Source organism: Panthera tigris, chromosome B3, assembly GCF_018350195.1.
Source record: "Panthera tigris isolate Pti1 chromosome B3, P.tigris_Pti1_mat1.1, whole genome shotgun sequence".
NCBI classification, from domain to species: Eukaryota; Metazoa; Chordata; class Mammalia; order Carnivora; family Felidae; genus Panthera; species Panthera tigris.
In genome coordinates, this window is record NC_056665.1 from 24,086,976 (window position 1) to 24,106,115 (window position 19,140).

Below are 19,140 nucleotides of genomic sequence, written 5' to 3' on the forward strand. Positions count from 1 at the left end.
ATCCTGGTTCCCTTGATTTATTCTATCTTTTTTGTTTGTTTGTTTCTATATCATTTATTTCTCCTCTAATCTTTATTATTTCCTATATTCTTCTGGCTTTGGGCCTTGTTTATTGTTCTTTTTCTACTCCTTTAGGTGAAAGATTAGGTTTTTTAGTTGAGATTTTTCTTGCTTCTGGAGGTAGACCTGTATTGCTATAAACTTCTCTCTTGAAACTGCTTTTGTGCCTCCCAGAGGTTTTGGACGATTGTGTTTCCACTTTAATTTGTTTCCATGTACTTTTTAAAAATTGTTTTAATTTTTACTATTTAGTTTTGATAGAGAGATAGAGTGAAAGTAGGGGAGTGTTAGAGAGAGAAGGAAACACAGAATCTGAAGCAGGCTCCAGGCTCTGAGCTGTCCACACAGAGTCTGATGCGGGGCCCAAACTCACGAATCGTGAGATCATGACCTGAGCTGAAGTTGGACGCTTAAGCAACTGAGCCACCCTGGCATGCCTGCTTTCATGCACTTTTTAGTTTCTTCTTTTATTTCCTGGTTAAAAATCATTCATTATTTAGTAGCATGTCACTTAACCTCCATGTATTTGTGGTCCTTCAAGATTTTTTCTTCATATCATTATAGTCAGAAAAGATGCATGGTTTGACTCTGATTGTCTTGAGATTTTGAGGCTTGTATTGTTGGCTAATATGTGATCTATTCTTTAGAATTTTGCATGTGCAATTGAAAAGATCTATTCTGCTGTTTTAGGATGAAATGTTCTGAATACATCTGTTAAATCTATCTCTTCCAGTGTGCCACTCAAAGTTGTTTCCTTATTTATTTTCTGTTTAGATGATCTACCCATTGATATAATTGGGGACTTAAAGTCCCCAACTATTATTGTATTGTTAGCAATTATTTCCTTCATGTTTGTTATTAACTGCTTTATATATTTGGGTGTTCTGGGTTGGGTATATAAATATTTACAATTATTATATCTTCTTGTTGGATTGTCTTCTTTGTTATTATTTAATGTCCTTCTTTGTCTCCTATTATATAAAAGTTTTAAAGTTTATTTTGTCTAAAATAAGTACTGCTACTCCAGCTTTCTTTCAACAAATATTTGCATGATAGATGTTTCTCCATTCCCTCACTTTCAATTTTCAGGTGTCTGGGTCTCAAATGAGTCTCTTGTAGGCAACTTATAGATGGGTGTTTTTTAAATCTATTCTGTCATTCTATGTTTCTTTTTTAAGTTTATTTTGAGAGAGAGAGCAGGGGAGGAACAGAGAGAAATAGAAGGGAGAAAATCCAAAGCAGGCTCTGCACTGTCAGGTCAAAGCCCAATGCAGGGCTTGAAATCACAAACCATGAGATCATGACCTGAGCTAACACCAAGAGTAAGACACTTACCTGACTGAGCCACCCAGGTGCCACAGTCACCCTATGTCTTTTGATTGGAGCATTTAGCCTATTTACATTCAAACTAATTATTGATAGATATATATTTATTGCCATTTTATTATTTGTTTCATGATTGTTTCTGAAGATTTTCTCTTATATCCTTTATTGTTTTCTGTCTTTCATGTTTTCCTGATTTTCTTTAGTGATATATTTTGATTTTTTCTCTTTACTTTTTGCATGTTTATAAGTGGTTTTAATATATGGTTACCATTAGGTTTGTATATAATGTGCATATAGAAGTCTATATTAAGTTGATTGTCATTTAAGTTTGAACTCATTCTTTTCACCTCTACTCCCCACATTTTAGGTATATGTTACTATATTTTATATCTTTTTTTTTTAGTTCCTTAACCTATTTTTAACAGAAATATTCATTTTCACTGGTTTTGTTTCCTACCTTCACACTGTCACTTTTGTTCTCTCCTTTCCATTCCAAGAGTCACCTTTAGTATTTCTTGCAGGCTGGTTTAGTGCTCACAAACTACTTTCGCTTTTGTTTAAGAAACTCTTTATCTCTCCTTCTATTCTGAATGACAGCCTTGCTGGATAGTGTATTCCTGGATGCAGCTTTTTCCCATTTAAATACATCATGTTATTACCTTCTTGCTTGAAAATTTTCTGATGAAAATATCCTGCTAGTCTTATAAGTTTCCCCTTGTAAGTTAATGACATATTTAATCTTGTTGCTTTTGAGGTTTTTTCTTTATCACTATATTTTGCAAGTTTAATTACAGTATGTCTTGGTGTGGGTCTGCTTTGGTTGATTTTGATGGAAGTTCTCTGTATCTCCTGGATCTGGATATCTGTTTCCTTCACTATATTCAAAAAGTTTTCTGCTATTAGTTCTTCAAATAAATTTTCTGCTCCTTTTTCTCTCTATTCTTCCTCTGGAGTCACTGAGTTCCCTGAATCTATTCTTGTTTTCTGCAACTATTTTTTTCTCTCTTTTGTTCAGCTTGGTTACTTTCCATTACTTTCTTATCCTCTGCTTCTTCCATCTTGCTATCCAGTTCGTCAAGCATGTTTCTCATTTTATTTACTTAACCTTTTATCTCTGCTATGTTATTCCTTATCTGTGTTAGGGTTCTCACTGATGCATTCTACTCCTTCCTCAAGTCCAGTGAGTATCTTTGTTATCATTACTTTAAATTCTCTATCAGGCATGTTACTTATATCTGTTTTACCCAGATCTCTGGCTGTGGCCTTGTTCTGTTCCTTCATTTGTAAAAAATTTTTCTATCTCCTCATTTTGTCTTCCTCTCTGTGTCTGTTTCTGTGTGTTAAGAAAGTCATCTATGTCTTTTGCTTTTGAAAATAGTGACTTTATGAAGAAGAGGTCTTGGGGTGCTATGCACTACAATGTCTCCTCTTCACCACATGTTGGCACTTCAGGAGGTTACCTACGTGTGTTGCTTACATTCTGCTGTTGTGTCTGGGTCGCTTTTACTTTCAGTGAGTATAGTCATCTGCACTTCCTCTCCTCCTATTTTAAGCTGTGATTTCTCTCTGTGGTGTTAGTAGGACCCAATCAGGCCAGGTCTGAGGGGGTGTGCCCACTGGAGAACTTGGGAGTGACTTGGTGGTATTAGCAAAATTTGTTGTTGTTGTGGGCCACTAATCCAATGCCAGATCCCTAGAATTGCTTTGGGAGCTCCAGGGCTTACAGGGTTCACAGCTGGGCATGAAGCAATGGCTGGTCTCAGTGAGGTGGCTGGGTGCCACTTGCAATGGCAGCTGTGCAGCTGGTGGCTGGGCACAACACATGACGGCTGCTGGGGCCCATGTCTTGGTGTAGCCCGGTGTATGTGTGTAGCAAGTGTGGCAGCTGTGTGGCTGAACAGAGTGCATACATGGCTTTTACAAAACATTTTCACAGCAAGAACAGCCGGCTTGGAGTGGCCTTCTCCTCAGGAGAACTCAGGGAAATGGTGCACTGCCACTGAATCAGGCAGCAAATGTCTGTGTATCCCTGCCTCTGGCAGGTGACTCTGTGTTTATGTAGCAGGAAAGGGAGGAAAATGGCATCTGCCAACTCCCTTGTTTTCATAAAAGTTCCCCAACATGCTCCAAAATCTGTATGAATAGATCTGTCTTCTGTTTTTCCTCAGCATTGTGCAAACTGCCATTTTTTGGTTGCCTCTCCATGCAGGCTGCTGTCTCATTAAAGTCAGTGACCCAGCTATAACTCACCCTCCCTGTTCACCCAGTGCTGAATCAGCAAACTTTTAAGGCTCTAAGCTCCAAGTATCACTGGTTTTATGAACTCATGGAATTTATAAAATGCTTTGGTTTTTAAAGCAAAGCATTATGAGAATTAGTCTTCCCTGTGTGAACTGCCTGGTGCAAAGGCCCATTTCTCTTCCTCCTCCACATGCACAGCTCCCTCTTTCCTGTGGTCAGCCTCCCTCCACATTTCTGATCTTCCTAAATTTTAAGCTTCAGCTTCCTGTCTATATTTAGTTGTGAAGTTTTTTCTTCCAGCCCTCAGATTGCTCTCTGGTTTGTTGACTTGGATGTGGATGATATCTATTTGAAAATGTGGGATGTGATGGGCTCAGGAATCTCCTATTCTGACATCTTCCCAGGAGTTTTTCACTCTATGTCTTTTAACTCATTAGTTTTATTAATTTACATTGAAGGTAATTATTGACAAGTAAGCAATTAATATTGCCATTTTGTTAATTGTTCTGTTTTATTTGTAGTTCTTTTGTTCTTGCTACCTTTCTTTGTGGTTTGATGCTTTTTTGTCGATATATGGTTTATTTACTCTTCAGTTTTTGTATATTTACTATAAGCTTTCTTTGTGGTCACCATGGGATTCACATTAAACTACTTATAGTTATAATGGTCTGATTTAATCTGATAACAACCTCAATTGTACACTAAATATCTACACTTTTATTACTAGGGTTAAAGTAATATATGTGCCATTATACAGTATTATAATATTCTATTTGTCTATATACTTACCTTCACTAGTGAGACTTGTATTTTCATATGCTTTTTTGTTTCTGTTGAGTGTTCAGTTTTTAACTTGAAGATTAAGTTGAATCCACCACTTGAAGTGGTGACAAATCCCCTCATTGTTTTGTTTAATTGGGAAAGTCTCTCTTCTTTATTAAAAACAATGTTTTATAGGAGATGCAGGCTACCAGTTAGGAAGTAAATAAGCCATGAGAATAAAAGTAGAGCAAGAAGAATATAGTCCATTAAATTATAATACTGTTGTATGAAGACAAATTGTAGCTACACTTATGGTAAGAATAGCATAATATATAGAGATGTGGTATCATTCTGTTGTATACCTGAAACTAACTGTGTGCCAACTATATCCAAATGAAAAAGGGAAAAAAGTTTATTCTTTTTAAATAAATCTTGCAAATGATACATGTTAAAATGTAAACATATTTAAAATATTAAAAATTTAAAATTTTTTTCCAGGATTAATATTCTTGGTTAGCAATTTTTTTTTCTTTTAGTCTTTTAAATACACCATCCCTTTATCTCCTGGCATGCTTGGTTTCTACTGAGAAACTACTTATAGTCTTATGGGAGTTCCCTTGTGTATGCTAGGTTGCTTACATATTGCTGCTTTTGAAACTCTGTCTTTGAACTCGACAATTTAATTATGATGTGTTCTAGTATATGCCTATTTGGTCAAATCTGTTTGGTGACTTTTGGGCTTCATTAATTTCTTTTTTAATGTTTATTTATTTTTGAGAGGAGGGGAGACAGAGAGAGGGAGACACAGAATCCAAAGCAGCCTCCAGGCTCCAAGTTGTTAGCACAGATTTTGATATGGGGCTCAAACTCACGAATGGTGAGATCATGACCTGAGTTAAAGTCGGATGCTTACCTGACGGAGCCACACAGGCACCCCCATTAATTTCATTTCCCTTACCAAATTTGGGAATTTTCAGCCAATATTTCTTTAAATAGAAATTCTGCCCCTTTTTGTCTCTTTTCTTCTGGGACTCCCATAATGTAAATATTGTGTTACTTCATAGAATTCCATACTTCTGTAGGCTTTATTTGCCCACTTTAATTCTTTTATATTTTTGTCCCTCTGACTGGGTAATATCAAGTGACTAGTCTTCAAGTTCATTAATTCTTTCTTCTGTTAGATTGAACATGCTGTTGAAGTTGTCTATTAAAAATTTTTACTGTGTTATTGTATTATTTATTTCTAAGATTTCTGTTTGATTTTTTATGGTTTTAATTTTTTTAGTTAAATTTTTTTGGTTCATGTATCATTCTCCTGATTTCATTCATCTGCCTATGTATGTTCTTTTCTAGTTCCCTGAGCTTCTTTTAGACAAGTTTTTTGTGTTCTTTATCAAGCTGTTTGTAGATTTGTTTATTTTAAAGTGGTTATTGTAGCTTTATTGGTTTCCTTTGATAGTGTTATATTTCCCTAATCTCCTCTAGTCCTTGTATCCTTCTATTGGTATCTGCACACTTGAGAAAGTCACATCTTGTAGTATTTACAGCTTGGCTTAAGAATAAAAAGTCCTTTACCAATAAGTCCAGCCTAAGATTCTGGGTAGACCAGCTCTTAGCATACATGGACCAGCAGGGAAAGCTACCAGTGCTGTTAGTTTCAGTGGGAACATTAGCTGGGCCCTGAAATTGCAGGTGCCCTTGGATGGACTTTGTCTTCAGGTAGGGACATTGAATGGACTGTTCATTAAGATGGTGATCTGGCTGAACTCCTTCATTAGTTGGGTCCCCTCGATGGGCTCTGCAATTTGACAGGACTACTTGTTGGGTTCTAAGTTTCACTGGGGTTTCCTGCATAAGCATTACTGCTGGCTGGGCTACACGGTTGGGCTGCTAGCTTACCTCTCCAGGTAGGCAGAGGATCTGGTTGGGCTCTATAGCTGGGATGCAGGTTGGACTCCCTGGTTGGGTAGGGCTGGTTGGAGGCATTCCTTGTTGTAGCAATGTTACTGGCAAGATATCCGATTTTCCAAACTGCTAGTGGGAGCACAGGTCTTCTGCTAAGGTTTGCATCACTCATGAACCCATTTCCCTGTGGACCCATGTCCCTTTTCCCTGTTTCTAACAGTCCCCATGTGGTCTGCCAATTATAATTCCTCCTGTTCCATGTAAGACAGGAGAGAAGTGGGTATCTCAGTATCCCAAAACACTGGAGAGGTTGGATGTATTCTCCACTTTCCCCCAGTGGAGAAATCATGGGCCAAGGAGATAGTTCCTGAGGAAGATCTGGTAATGTGCCAGCGTGGGGGAAGGTGACAAGAATAAAATGAAACCTTTACTCTGACCCTTTTTAATTTTTTTAATCAATTTTTGTACTTCCCAAGTCTGCTAAAAGACCTGTGAGGCCTGTGATTCTCAGAAAGACATTTTTGTTTGTATATTTGCTAAATTGATTTTCCTGTGAGGGAATTAGGGTCAGAGACCTCCTTTTCTGTCATCTTGCTGATGTCAGTCCACATTAGCCTTAAGTCTTAAATATGTATACTGATAACAAATATGTGTTTGTGATCGGTTATGCAACGATCAAACTTTGAAAGAATAGAGGCTTTTGAACACTGATAACAACTAAAATATGACATGCTGATTAACAAGAATCATGGAAATTTCTCTAAAAGATTTATATTATTTATTATAAAATTATACTCGAAGACAAGATAAAATATTTTTAAAAGGGAATTTTTAGACCAAGCTGTGAAAAGAGTTACTAAGTTTTGGACTGATAAAGTGAAATGTCCATTACTCATATCCAGGAACTTCTAACCATGACTTTAGAAATACTTACCTCTTTAAGAATTAGAAAATTAGATATCAAGAGGAGCCAAGAAGAATGCCATAGGAAAATGTGAATTATATTATAGGACTTTTCTTTTACCTCAATCATATATGTGGGTGGATTTTTCAACAAGCAGCAGACTCATTCATACAGAGGGAATATGAGGAAAATTTGGGAATTGTGTAACATTTGTATAGGATTAAATAATTTAGGAAATTACACAAATATGTGCTGTTTGTCAGGAAAAAAATCTTTCTAAGAAACATATAAGATAAGTCTAAGGTCAATGTTACCTGAGATATGATGGCAATTTGACTTTATTTAGATTCAAACTTTAGAAGGTTTTACATATTTTTAGTAAAGTTGTATATGATGTCTATATGACCACACATATGTCTGTAAGCTAAAGCTGATGCTTACATTGTGAACAGTGCCTGACTAAATTGTACCATCTCAACTTTTGGAATTCCTAAACATATATAATTCAATAAAAGAAGTCATTTTGTATCTGTGGTGATTCACAACCTCTGTAATATCTTATAAGGACTCAAAATTTGGTAACTGTTAGTCGTGTATAATCTGATAGGCAAGTGGAATGAATAAACCATTCCATAAGAAAGTATTTGACTAAATTAAATCAAGCCGCTGACTCACAGTGATCCAAATTCCACTGATTTTATTAAAAATAATATTAACTCTCTGTTGTAAGTATGTACTTCTTTCTTTGAATTTGGAAAACTTATAAATTTAGGGTTTAAGCCTAACCCTTTATCTGGTACAATGAAAAAATAGTCATAATCAGATATAATAAAGAGTTTGTGGGTTTCCCTGGGCTAATTATGCCATTATGTGACCAGGTGCTGAAAAATATCCCCCTGAGGAAGTGTATTATCATTATGGAACAGGAGGCTTGGTCTGCATTAAAGCGTAACAATGACAGACTGGTGATCATCACACTAGACAGAGTCCTACCAGTTGATGCTGATAACATACTACCATCAAGGTAAAGAAGAACCCAAGTGAATGCATGCTTCACATATGAGACCAACACCTACGATTGAGCAAGTTTTAATTATTAAGGATAATTAAGACATTTTAAGGATAAATTATTTAGATAGTTACTTACAATAACATGAAAGCTGAAGAGAAATCTCAGCTTTCTGAGATCAAGAACTTTAAGGATAAATTCTTTAGTCACTTACAATAACATGAAAGCTGAAGAGAAATCTTTAATAGACAGGATGGATAAGTTGCTTTGTTAATGTCTTCTTACATTATCTTGACCATTATAATTTTGATATTTATTCTAGTTAATATTATTTGTGCATGAAACTTAGAGTATTCACCTTTTAGTTTTGAAATTGTGTCTCTTAACTTCAAGGAATTTTAAATTAATTATCAGTTGTCTCGAATATGGGTTTAGCACTTCAAGAATCCTCTATTTTTGTCATAGTACTTGAGATCCACGAATTTTATCATTTAAATTTAGAATAAACAGAAAATTTCAAGTGTCCTAAGTCAAAAAAAGCAATCTTAAAAAATAATCTTCAATGTTATTGAATATACTGATGGGAAAGAATTTACATAATCAAGTTTAATACAATTATATTAAAACTGACAATTCCTGAGCAATGACACAAAATCCAACTTCTTTCTGTCTTATATAGCCATAGGGGGCCCATTTAACCATACTGAAATAGATGTGCAAATGAGGAAGAAACATTCCTACCCAAATATTAAGAGTTAGTTACTTCGGAAGTCCCCAAATATATCATTACATAAAAATGAACTTACAGCATTTAGGACTTGGCAATCCCCAGTTTCCATACTTTAGATTTATATGATTATTAAATGATGGGGCACCCAGATGGTTCAGTTGGTTGAGCATTGGCTCAGGTCATGATCTCACAGTTTGTGAGTTCCAGCCCTGTGTCGGGCTCCGTGCTGACAGCTCAGACCTGGAGCCTGTTTCAGGTTCTGTGTCTCCCTCTCTCTCTGCTCCTTCCCCACTCGTGATCTCTCTCCCTCTCTCTCAAATAAATAAACATTTAAAAATTTTATATGGTTATTAAATGAATACCTTCAAATATTACTAGTGAAAATGTGGATTAATTCAATTCTACTTCTATGCCTTAGGTTTTACCCTTATAAAAAGTTCTTATGTGAAGATTAAAATGGTGCCATTATGAAACTAAAAGAGATTTATTAAATACTATATTTATAAGTAAATATAAAATAGACCAAATTGCAAACCTTATTTGTATAGAAATGCTGAAATGTTGAAGAACATATTTAGTGCTTTGGGACAATTGCAGAAACATGTAATTAAGATGCAAACAAGATGAAATAAAAACCTAATGCAGGATACAGCAATAGAGAAAATGGAGAATGGAGTTGGGAAAGAATTTGGAACTGGCCATCCAGAAATGAAATCCCGTTTCAAAAAAATAGCTAAGGAATTTTCATAAGCCTTCACTTGTATAACTGAACAACAAGTTATTCAATAACTACGGTATATACTTAATAGTACTGAACTACAAGATTTCACCTACTTAGGAAAACCAGATGTTTGGCAGGATACTACCTCTGGATTGATAAATAGTGTTGTAAAAAGAGTAATCATATTATAGAAAAAGGTAAAATTTGGCGACTAAAGATTGAAACTCCTGAAAACCAAACTAATAAAATTAATTTTACAAAGAAACATAAATTTCTTCTATATGTATGTGAATCTGATATGCTAGATGGGTGCCTAAACTTCAACTGAAGCAATGAAACATTGAAATCAACTTATTTGGCTGAAACAGTCTACGTGCTTATAAGTGGGTAATGATTTATTTAAATTACCAATAATTCCAGAGATGCCTTGGTGGCTGAGTCTGTTAAGCTTCCGACTTCAGCTCAATCATGATCTCCCAGTCCGTGTGTTCAAGCCTCACAACAGGCTCTGTGCTGACAGCTCAGAGCCTGCAGCCTACTTCAGATTGTGTGTCTCCCTCTCTGTCCCTCCCCCACTAATATTCTGTCTGTCTCTCTCTCTCTAAAAAATAAACATTAAAAAATTAAATTTATAAATATATATTTATATAAACATTATATAAATATATAAATATAATTCCTAATAGTTTTACACATTTGGGTTCCATGCTTGGCTTTTTTGGTGTCTTATAGCAAGACATACTTCTAAGAGTTAGATATTTGTATTATAAGAGGTGAATGGCATACTTTGGTGACAGATTAATTCCACATAAGTCACTGGACTAGTAAAGATTCATCCTCAAGCAGGGTTTATTCATTAGTCAATCTGGATATTGGAGTGTTCTTATTGAATTACTGGTCTACTTAATGTGATCCTATGACAAAGTTTTTACTTCTTACCTGAATTTGATGTGATTAATAGTGAAGAAAATTTTGACTCATTGGTATCCAGATCTATATTTGATACTTATCTGGATGTCTATGTGACTAAAGCAATATATTTTTAAGCTTAAATGATATTCTAATAGTGGCATGTTGTTTTAAAGTCACTGACGAACTTTTAATAAACAAATGATCCTGTCAACAATGATAACGATGTGAAATTAAGTAATTTTCTATTTGTATTAAACCTAAAATGGATTCTACTAATGAGAAACATAGATGAATTTCAGCTTTTAAATATTATGTTAATGTCATATTTTCAATATAGTAAGTTGTATTCTATGAATTATGGAAACTTCTTGGAAATGAGTACTATTCCCAGTGACCTAATACTTTTTTGTAAATACTGTTTTATGTGGCTTCAAGTGTGTCATTTTAGAAGAGTTCATGTGCAATGGACCATGCCAAATGATATTGTTATAACATCCTTTGAATTTATATATGTATATATATTAAATTACATATATATGTATATATATGTAATGATAAGTGGAATGCTGTGTTTTTCTGACACTATGAGCAGCTTTCCAAAGAAACCTGCATTGTGTAATTCATATGTAAGATGATCAGTATTCTACAACCTCTGTAATAGGTCATTATTTTGAGTACTGACCAAATTGTATCATTAAGGAAAAGCTTTCAAGAACCATACTCCAAGAGAGACTTAGATTTATGCGTTGATACCTGTCCTGTTCCTGTACACCTAAAATCATCATTGCAGAGAAAGAGCACAGTTTGGCCTTAAACTTGGGGGAATTAATATAAGTCAGGTGCCTAGCACTGAATATATCAAAACTCCTGTCTGAATCAGTACCACAATTGTCTGGTAAACATCTTCAGGTATGAGTGTATGTATGCACTCGGAATGTCATAGCTAGGGTCAAAAGTGAGAACTTCTTGTCTTCAAGAGTGATGATGACTGAAAGTCATGATCAAAAAGATTATGATAAAGACAAACTCATCATAGGTGAAGGTGAAATTCTGGGATAGGATTGTCGGAACATGTTGGAACTCATTACTTTTCTCTAGGCATTTTATTTGGGGCTTGAGACAAGGAATTATTGAAAGAAACTCATGTTACCCAATCCTGTCCATGCGCTCAAAAGTGAAAAATAAATGTTCCTTCTATAAACTTTGTTTCAGGGATTTATAATTCTTAAGAGCTGGGAACATTCAAGATTCAGTCCTTCCCTGTTTTTCTTTCAATGTGTCTTTGAGTAAGACATCTTACCAAGGGTTGAAACACTGCATTGATAGTATATTTCTGGTTTTCTTTGGTCACAGATATATGCCAAAAAGCAATTGACTGGAGAAGATGCTCTTCTAGGGCATACAAGTTTACACATTACGTAACTTGGATAGAGATATGGATTTTTTCTGAATAAGTGACTGATAAATGCAATGTGATTTTATTACAAAATCTTTTGTTTGAACTTGAAATTTATATTGAAATTGAGAAAAAATAGATCCACTGGTTCTCAGTACAATGTTTAATATTCTCATTCTACATACAAGATAAAATCAATCTCTGTAATTTTATGGGATTTTAACTGCTTTGGGTTACTTTGGAGTCATTGAAAATTTTTCTATATCTGAACTACTATTAAGTAGTTCTACTGGTTATAGGACTAAAATTTGAAACTTAAAATTGTGTGTATTCATGAAGAAACACATATAAGAATTCCAGATCCTGATACGATTCCATTATTACATACAATAAGGATATGCAACAAATGATGCTCGAAGTTCTAATTTACACTCTGAATTGGCTAGTGTCACCAAACCAGCATTATGAATTATTATTCTCAATTTAGTGACCATCTTACTTGAAGCACTCTCAGGAAGAAAACTACTTTTTTACTGAAAATTTATTGAAAGGATATGAGACTTTTTTTGTGCTCTGGTTCTCACTCCATTTTGCAATTTTCTTTGGCCTAAATATACAAGTAAACATATGTACACTAATTATTGTATTTTCCTTGTTCTTCTTTTGTCAAAATTGTGACATTTAAGAGAACTCACAACATAATGGCTTATTGGTCATGATCTGAAATGGCTTATTGGTCATGATCTGAAAACTCACTTATATAGTTCCAAAGAATTCATAAAATGGTCACAATTTCAATCATCCTGACCTCTTATTAGGTTTTCATGTGGCTGAAAGAATACGATTTTATGTGAATTTATATGCAATGAACCATGGCAAATACTCTGACATGAACTCTTGACTGGATAGAATATTATTGGCCAATGGATATCTCCCATGTTCACAACCACCACATGAAAGTTTATCCCAAATTAAGAAACCTGTATATATTGTCTTTTTTATGCTTGGTAAATGAAAAATGCATGAATTCTGTAAGAGGTCATTTTTGCAGATATGGTCATAAGACTTCCTTAACATAGAGCATGGATAAATCACAAGCCCGGGACAGATATAACAATATGTTTTGCAATCTATCTTACAACTAACTACACAGATAATGACTTTGAAAAAGAGCACTGTTTGCTGCCACAGAATGAAGCTATGTGAGTCAGGTGTCCATGATGGTATATGACAAAAGTCATATCTATTTTGGCATCACAAATTACAAAATCTATATCTGATAAACATATACAGTTCAAAGCATATACATGGGTAGGTAATGCCATAGCTAGATCAAAACTGAGAATTCATATTGTCTTGAAGAGAAATTATGACCTAAAAATCATGCTCAATAAAATTCCAATGAAGCCCAATGTAGTCAATAATGCCAAAGCAAAACGTTGAAGTTCCATATTTCCTTTGTAGAGTAATGGGATTTGGTTCTTCAGGCAACCAGTCCCTTCAGGGAATCTCTTATATAGGTTTCATGTCAACAACACATCCTCAAGTTTAAGCTATATTTGGTGAACTATATTTCATCACAAAAAGCTATTCTTCAGAGCATCCCTTAGTTATATTTTTATCATTGTGTTATTCAGTTAGAAATTTTGGAAAGAATTGTGCTGTTTCATTAAAATCTGAAGTGATTGAATATGTTTGGTCATAGATATAGGTGACACAGAAAATTGGATACAAAAAGCCAGACTTAAGGAGATAAATAAGTGACTCTTTTCAAAAATGTAAATACTGTAGAGGGTTGATTTATGCCTGGAAATCAGCCCATTGGAATAGTACCCCTGCAAACCTTTTAGCTATACCTAAAATGGATAAGATTCCAAATGGATGAAATGCTTCCTCCACTACCCCTCCACCACAGAAACATTACCATCTGTGCACAGATTGAAAACTAACCATAATACATTGATACACTGAAGAGATAATAACTTCTGGGATCTTCACTGCATACTCAAAAGAAAGTCCTATAAGGAAGGATCATGGCCATGACATCCAAAAAGTGAAATGCAAGAATTAATCTGCCAATTGGTATTGGCTAAAAAAAAACTGTTAAGTATTCAGATATCTACATCGTGACCCCTGAGTATTATTAGGGCTTTAAAATTTCAATTTAAGGAATTGTGGGTTATTGGTGATGACAGTTTTTCCTAATTGGCCCTTTAATCTGTTTGATTTTGCCAAATGAAACACAAGCTTCACATTTGACATTCTTCTCAAGACACAAATCCTTTAGAAGCTGGCACCATAAAGGAAAAAGATTTAAAAAAAATTAGGAAGAAAAATTTATCATATATATATATATATATATGATATTGAGATCTTTGAAGCTTTGTTCAAAGAAGAGAAATAAAGATAATATATTACAAAGAAAACCTTTTGCATTACTGATTGGAAGATCTTGATAACAACATGAAAGAGGAGTCTGAACAAAAAGAATATGTCATTCAGATCATGGCCTAAAAAGGCTTATGCAAGGGTTTGTCTCAGTGATGGGTATTGAGGACATTTTCAAGCCTCTGGCTATCTGTCTCAATAAAACTAATTCTACATGATTTTACAGGGTCATTTTATAGGTGTTCATGGCCAATAGTCACGCCCAATTATCCACATACGAGTACTGCTGTCTAGACAAAAAAAAAGCCATAAACTTGATTTTACCAGACATGTCCTGAACTCTTTTCCAATCTAGAAACTTATTTACAAGGACTTCTCTTCGATGTTGAATCAATGGTGCTTAGCATTTTCATAAGCTAAATTTAAATGTATTTCTTAGAAATTAATTAATTAACAAATTTATTTTGTATTGATTCATTCATTATTTTATCCATTAATACTGGGTGAATCATGGAATTTCAGACTTAAGATAATCCCCTCAAGGCAATCCCTTGTGGTGTACAATGTCTATAAGATTCCATGTACCTCACACTTGCTTATATTTTAGGCTTTGTTTCATGATCCATGATCCATGATACAAAAGAGCCTTTATTTGGAATAATTCTATAGTTTTTTCCCTCCTTGTGTCTTCAGGTGAACGTTTTGTCAATGGTTAACTTAATGATATGAAGTGAGATGATGCCTTTGATGATAGATACAGGCCACAAAGAACATGGACAAAAGGAGAGGCTCACCTAAAGGCAATAAATGTTTGACTCGTTTTGGAAAACTAAATAGTAGAGAGTTGATTTTCTTCCTGAGTGAAACCCTACAAGAAAGAATCTCTAGAAAGCATAACTTTGTCATTTTCAAAGAAATAGGTAACGTGGCAGTGGAGGATATCATTCTTTCATGGCCACTGGGAAACATGGCACAAGTAAGTAGGTGTTCAGGTTGAAGAAAATATCTCAAATACACTTCAAAGATGATAACAGTTGGAGTATGCATTCGAATCTCAGAACACTTCCCCTAGAAAAGGCTCCAACTATGGTGTTCAGAGGGTAAGATGCAAAACTTTACCACACCCATGGATCTTAGTTGCAGGACACTGAAGAGGATTCAGATAGCTAACTTGTGACTCCATAGATTGATAAAACTTCCAATGACAATTTAACAAATTGTGGGTTATTGGTATTGCTAGCTGTTCATGATGAGAACTCTGATCAGCTAAGTTTCACCCAAGAGGGCACTAGTTTTCATACCATTTGAAGAATTTATTTGGGGAAAAGTTATGTCTTAAAGAATGGACAATCAAGAATACAAAAACTCTGTCAAAAATACTTTCATAGATATAAATTAAAAATTCTTCAGAATCATTAAATCAACTCCTTCATGAGATCATGTTTCTTTTATGAAATAACTGGAACCATACACCTGGATTATGAAGTGTTGTTAGCACTTCATATGGATGAAGTGTTAGCAGGATATGGAAGACAATATAAACAAAACATACATGGCTTTTGAAACATGAATAGGAAGTTCTAGTGCAGGGATCTCCCTAGATGATAGGGAGCAAGTATCTTTTAAGGACTTCAGATGTAGGTTTTCCAGAAAACCAATTCCATATCAATTAATAGTATCATTTCAAGAGTGATCCCGAACAATATTAAATTACTTCTCCAAGAAAATCAAATATAAGCAAGAAAAATTAATGAGCCATAAAAGTAAAATTATAAAAAACATAGAGAGTTTACAAATAAAGAATTCAAAGTCTGGGCCTTTGAATGAGTATAAATCTATATATATAAATGAAGACTATTTTCATATTTAACATTTATTTATGAATGAAGGTACATATGGATTTGCTAAAGCATTATAATTATACATGAATTTATTGATTTAGTCTAAATAAATTCATTTATTATGTAATTAATGAAGGTGTAAGAAATATAAAACAAAAATGGCACATATGGGAAGGTGGCTTTGACAACTGTCCTACTTCTCTCTATACAGAACACATCCTCAGATGAAGATTCCCCGCCCCCATATGCACATATGTCAGCCTGGCTCCAGGAATAGGCACAAACTCATGTGGCACCCGGGTTTCCTGCTTTCCAGAAACCATCTCTGGTAAGCATGTTCAGGTGGGAGCACATGGACATGTGGGGAGTGCCTTGGTCAGGTCGATGATAAGAATTTACATTGTCTTTAAGACAGATGATGACCTAAAAATCATATGCAATAAAATCATACTGAGGCTCAGTAGAGAGCAAAATCATGGGTAAGAATCCCAGGATGACATGTAGCACTCAGAGAGTGATAGAATTTGAGGATTGAGATTACCAATCCCCAGAGGTATCCCCCTGTGTCCATCCACTGTCAGTGGGATTCCACATTCCCAAGATATGCTCATGCTGTAGGCTTTGTATGCAAACACATAGTTCCTCCCAAGACACCTCATTTGGAGCTATTCCTTAGCACCATTGGTCTTCTTGTGTTTTTCAGCGGGATTTCATGACCAGGGTCTCATCGTTGACTCCACCATGTGAGGTGAGTGAATGCATCTGACCAGAGACAGAGGCTGCAGAAGACATAGGGTGCATGGGGAGGCTCTCTTCAGGGCAATGCTTGACTTTTAGTCAGGATGGAGACATTCATGGCCATCACATTCTTTGTGACCATCAGCCCTACACAGTAGGAGGTCAAGAAAGTGAAACATTATCATTGCACCTGAAAGGTATCTTAATGTCCAGGGAGGACAATTCTCCTCCACTGGAACACAGGCCACATTAATTTGTATCAGTTTGTGCTCAGCGTGAGGCCAATATTGCTAATGCACTTCAGGGACACTAAGTACTAGATGGGCATTGAAGCCTCATGCAGCATCCAGCAGGGCAAGGGACCAGCCCAGGGCATCCAGAGAGAGTGGTGCAGGAATATAACTGGGGGGGGGAGTCTTCTTAGCTGGATGACATTAGACAGAATTCTAATAGCAGAAAGATGGCACCTGAGAAGTGCTTAATTCTTCCCCAGGTCTAGAGACATAGCTGTATAGACTAGGTCCTGTGTAGTGTTCCCCATCTGCTCGCTGGTCGTGGCTTCTAAGCATAATGGGTCCACTGGTCTCTTACCAATTGATGTGGAGCAGTTCCTGCAGATGCCATCTTTGTGGGTGGCCAGGACCCTGGGAAGAGCAAAACCACTCTAGCATGTATGTTACTACAAGTGAGGTTGAGAATTTTGAATAGGATGGTCATGACTCCCCCATGAGATCCCTTCCTATATGCACCCTTCCACCAAAGAGGAAGGGTATGATTACAAACCATACTAGCATCTCTCCCTGAATCACATTCACCACCAAATCATGAAGAGAGAAGTTGGTCTCAGCAGGGACATATAGGCATTGCTCTTTGAAGATGTGGATTGTGATAGGATGCACAGCAGGGCACTCTATACCTCAGAAAGACATCTGTCAGGCAGGGTCTAGGGCAACACTTTGCCTGAATGGAGGACAGTGGGCAGCTTTTCAGAACTCCATGTACATGAATTCCTAAGAAAGCATTTCATAGTGCTTTATATCCTGGCTCCCTGTGTCCCCAGAAGCCCTGTGCCCAGGCCAGGCTTCAACATAGAGCTCATTCCTAGGAATAACGAATGCTGTGCTCTACATACCATGGCCCTCAAATTTGCATGCCACATTCAGGAAAGCAGTGTGCCGGGACTGCTCCTCAGTTGTACATAAATGATGCTCACCCCCCTGTGTGAAAACTCAGAATTTCATTGCTGTGGGTTCAGCTATATGGGTAGAGATCCTTCTGCACTGTGCTGGATACTTCTTGTCTTCAATCATTACATAATGGATTCATGTGTTGAGACATAGCATTCTGCAACTGGAACTAGCAGGTGTGGGCCAGAAGGGCAGAAGGAATGCATAGGGTGTTTTAAAAGCTGAAGTATCTTTTGAACACAAACCACATACCTATATGAAGATGTCACAGCAAAATATATATGAGCTTGTCCCAGCTTCAAGAATAATCCCAACTCAAGACATGCCACACATCCCACCCTCCAGAAACTATCTCTTGTAAGCATGTTCAGAAGGGGGGACCCAGACAAGTGGTGACTGCATCAGTTGTGTCAATTATGAGAACTCATAATGTCTAGAAAAGACATTATAACATAAAAGTCATCCTAAATAAGATTATGATGAGGCCAAATGGAATGGAAAATCCTGTGGCAGGATCCAGGGGATTCATGTGGCCAATGGAGAGTGATGGATTTATGACTTGAGGTGACTGATCATTTGACTCCTGGGTTTGGCTCTTCAACGTCCTTAGGCAACCAAATGTCCAGACATGCTCATGATGTGGGGCTTTGTATGCTGAACCATAACTCCTTGGCCTTTTCATGCAATAGACAATTTAGATGGTGCCTTGCCCAAAGAAGATCAGAGCTCCTCTTCCATACACACTCTTGCCAATAAAGTTCACATCTTTGGAAACCAGGAAGCATCTCTCCATAAGGCCCCACTGGACTGATGGTCAGGAAGAAATGAGTGGACACTGCACTCCTTGTTAGGAGATGGTGATGTTGATGGAATGCACACCAGGCCATTGGACATGCCAGGTATTTTCTGTGGGTCTCCATATGGAAGCATCTGGGGAGGAGTTTTGCCTGCCAGGTAACTGTTGGTCAGCTCCCCAGAGATCCACTAAAATTCTTGCTGAGGAGGAATTATATTCCATGG

The 19,140-nt window shown here is 36.1% G+C and overlaps 3 non-coding genes across 3 annotated transcripts; all 3 read left to right on the forward strand.

Annotated features, from left to right (window-relative positions):
* The first annotated feature begins 13,295 nt into the window (after positions 1-13,295).
* LOC122239875 lies at positions 13,296-13,376 on the forward strand. Its single transcript, XR_006219258.1, has one exon. It is a non-coding gene; the product is annotated as a small nucleolar RNA SNORD115 (small nucleolar RNA).
* A 3,197-nt stretch (positions 13,377-16,573) lies between these two features.
* LOC122239873 lies at positions 16,574-16,654 on the forward strand. Its single transcript, XR_006219255.1, has one exon. It is a non-coding gene; the product is annotated as a small nucleolar RNA SNORD115 (small nucleolar RNA).
* Positions 16,655-18,527: 1,873 nt separating this feature from the next.
* On the forward strand, positions 18,528-18,607 carry LOC122239874. Its single transcript, XR_006219257.1, has one exon. It is a non-coding gene; the product is annotated as a small nucleolar RNA SNORD115 (small nucleolar RNA).
* Positions 18,608-19,140: the final 533 nt, after the last annotated feature.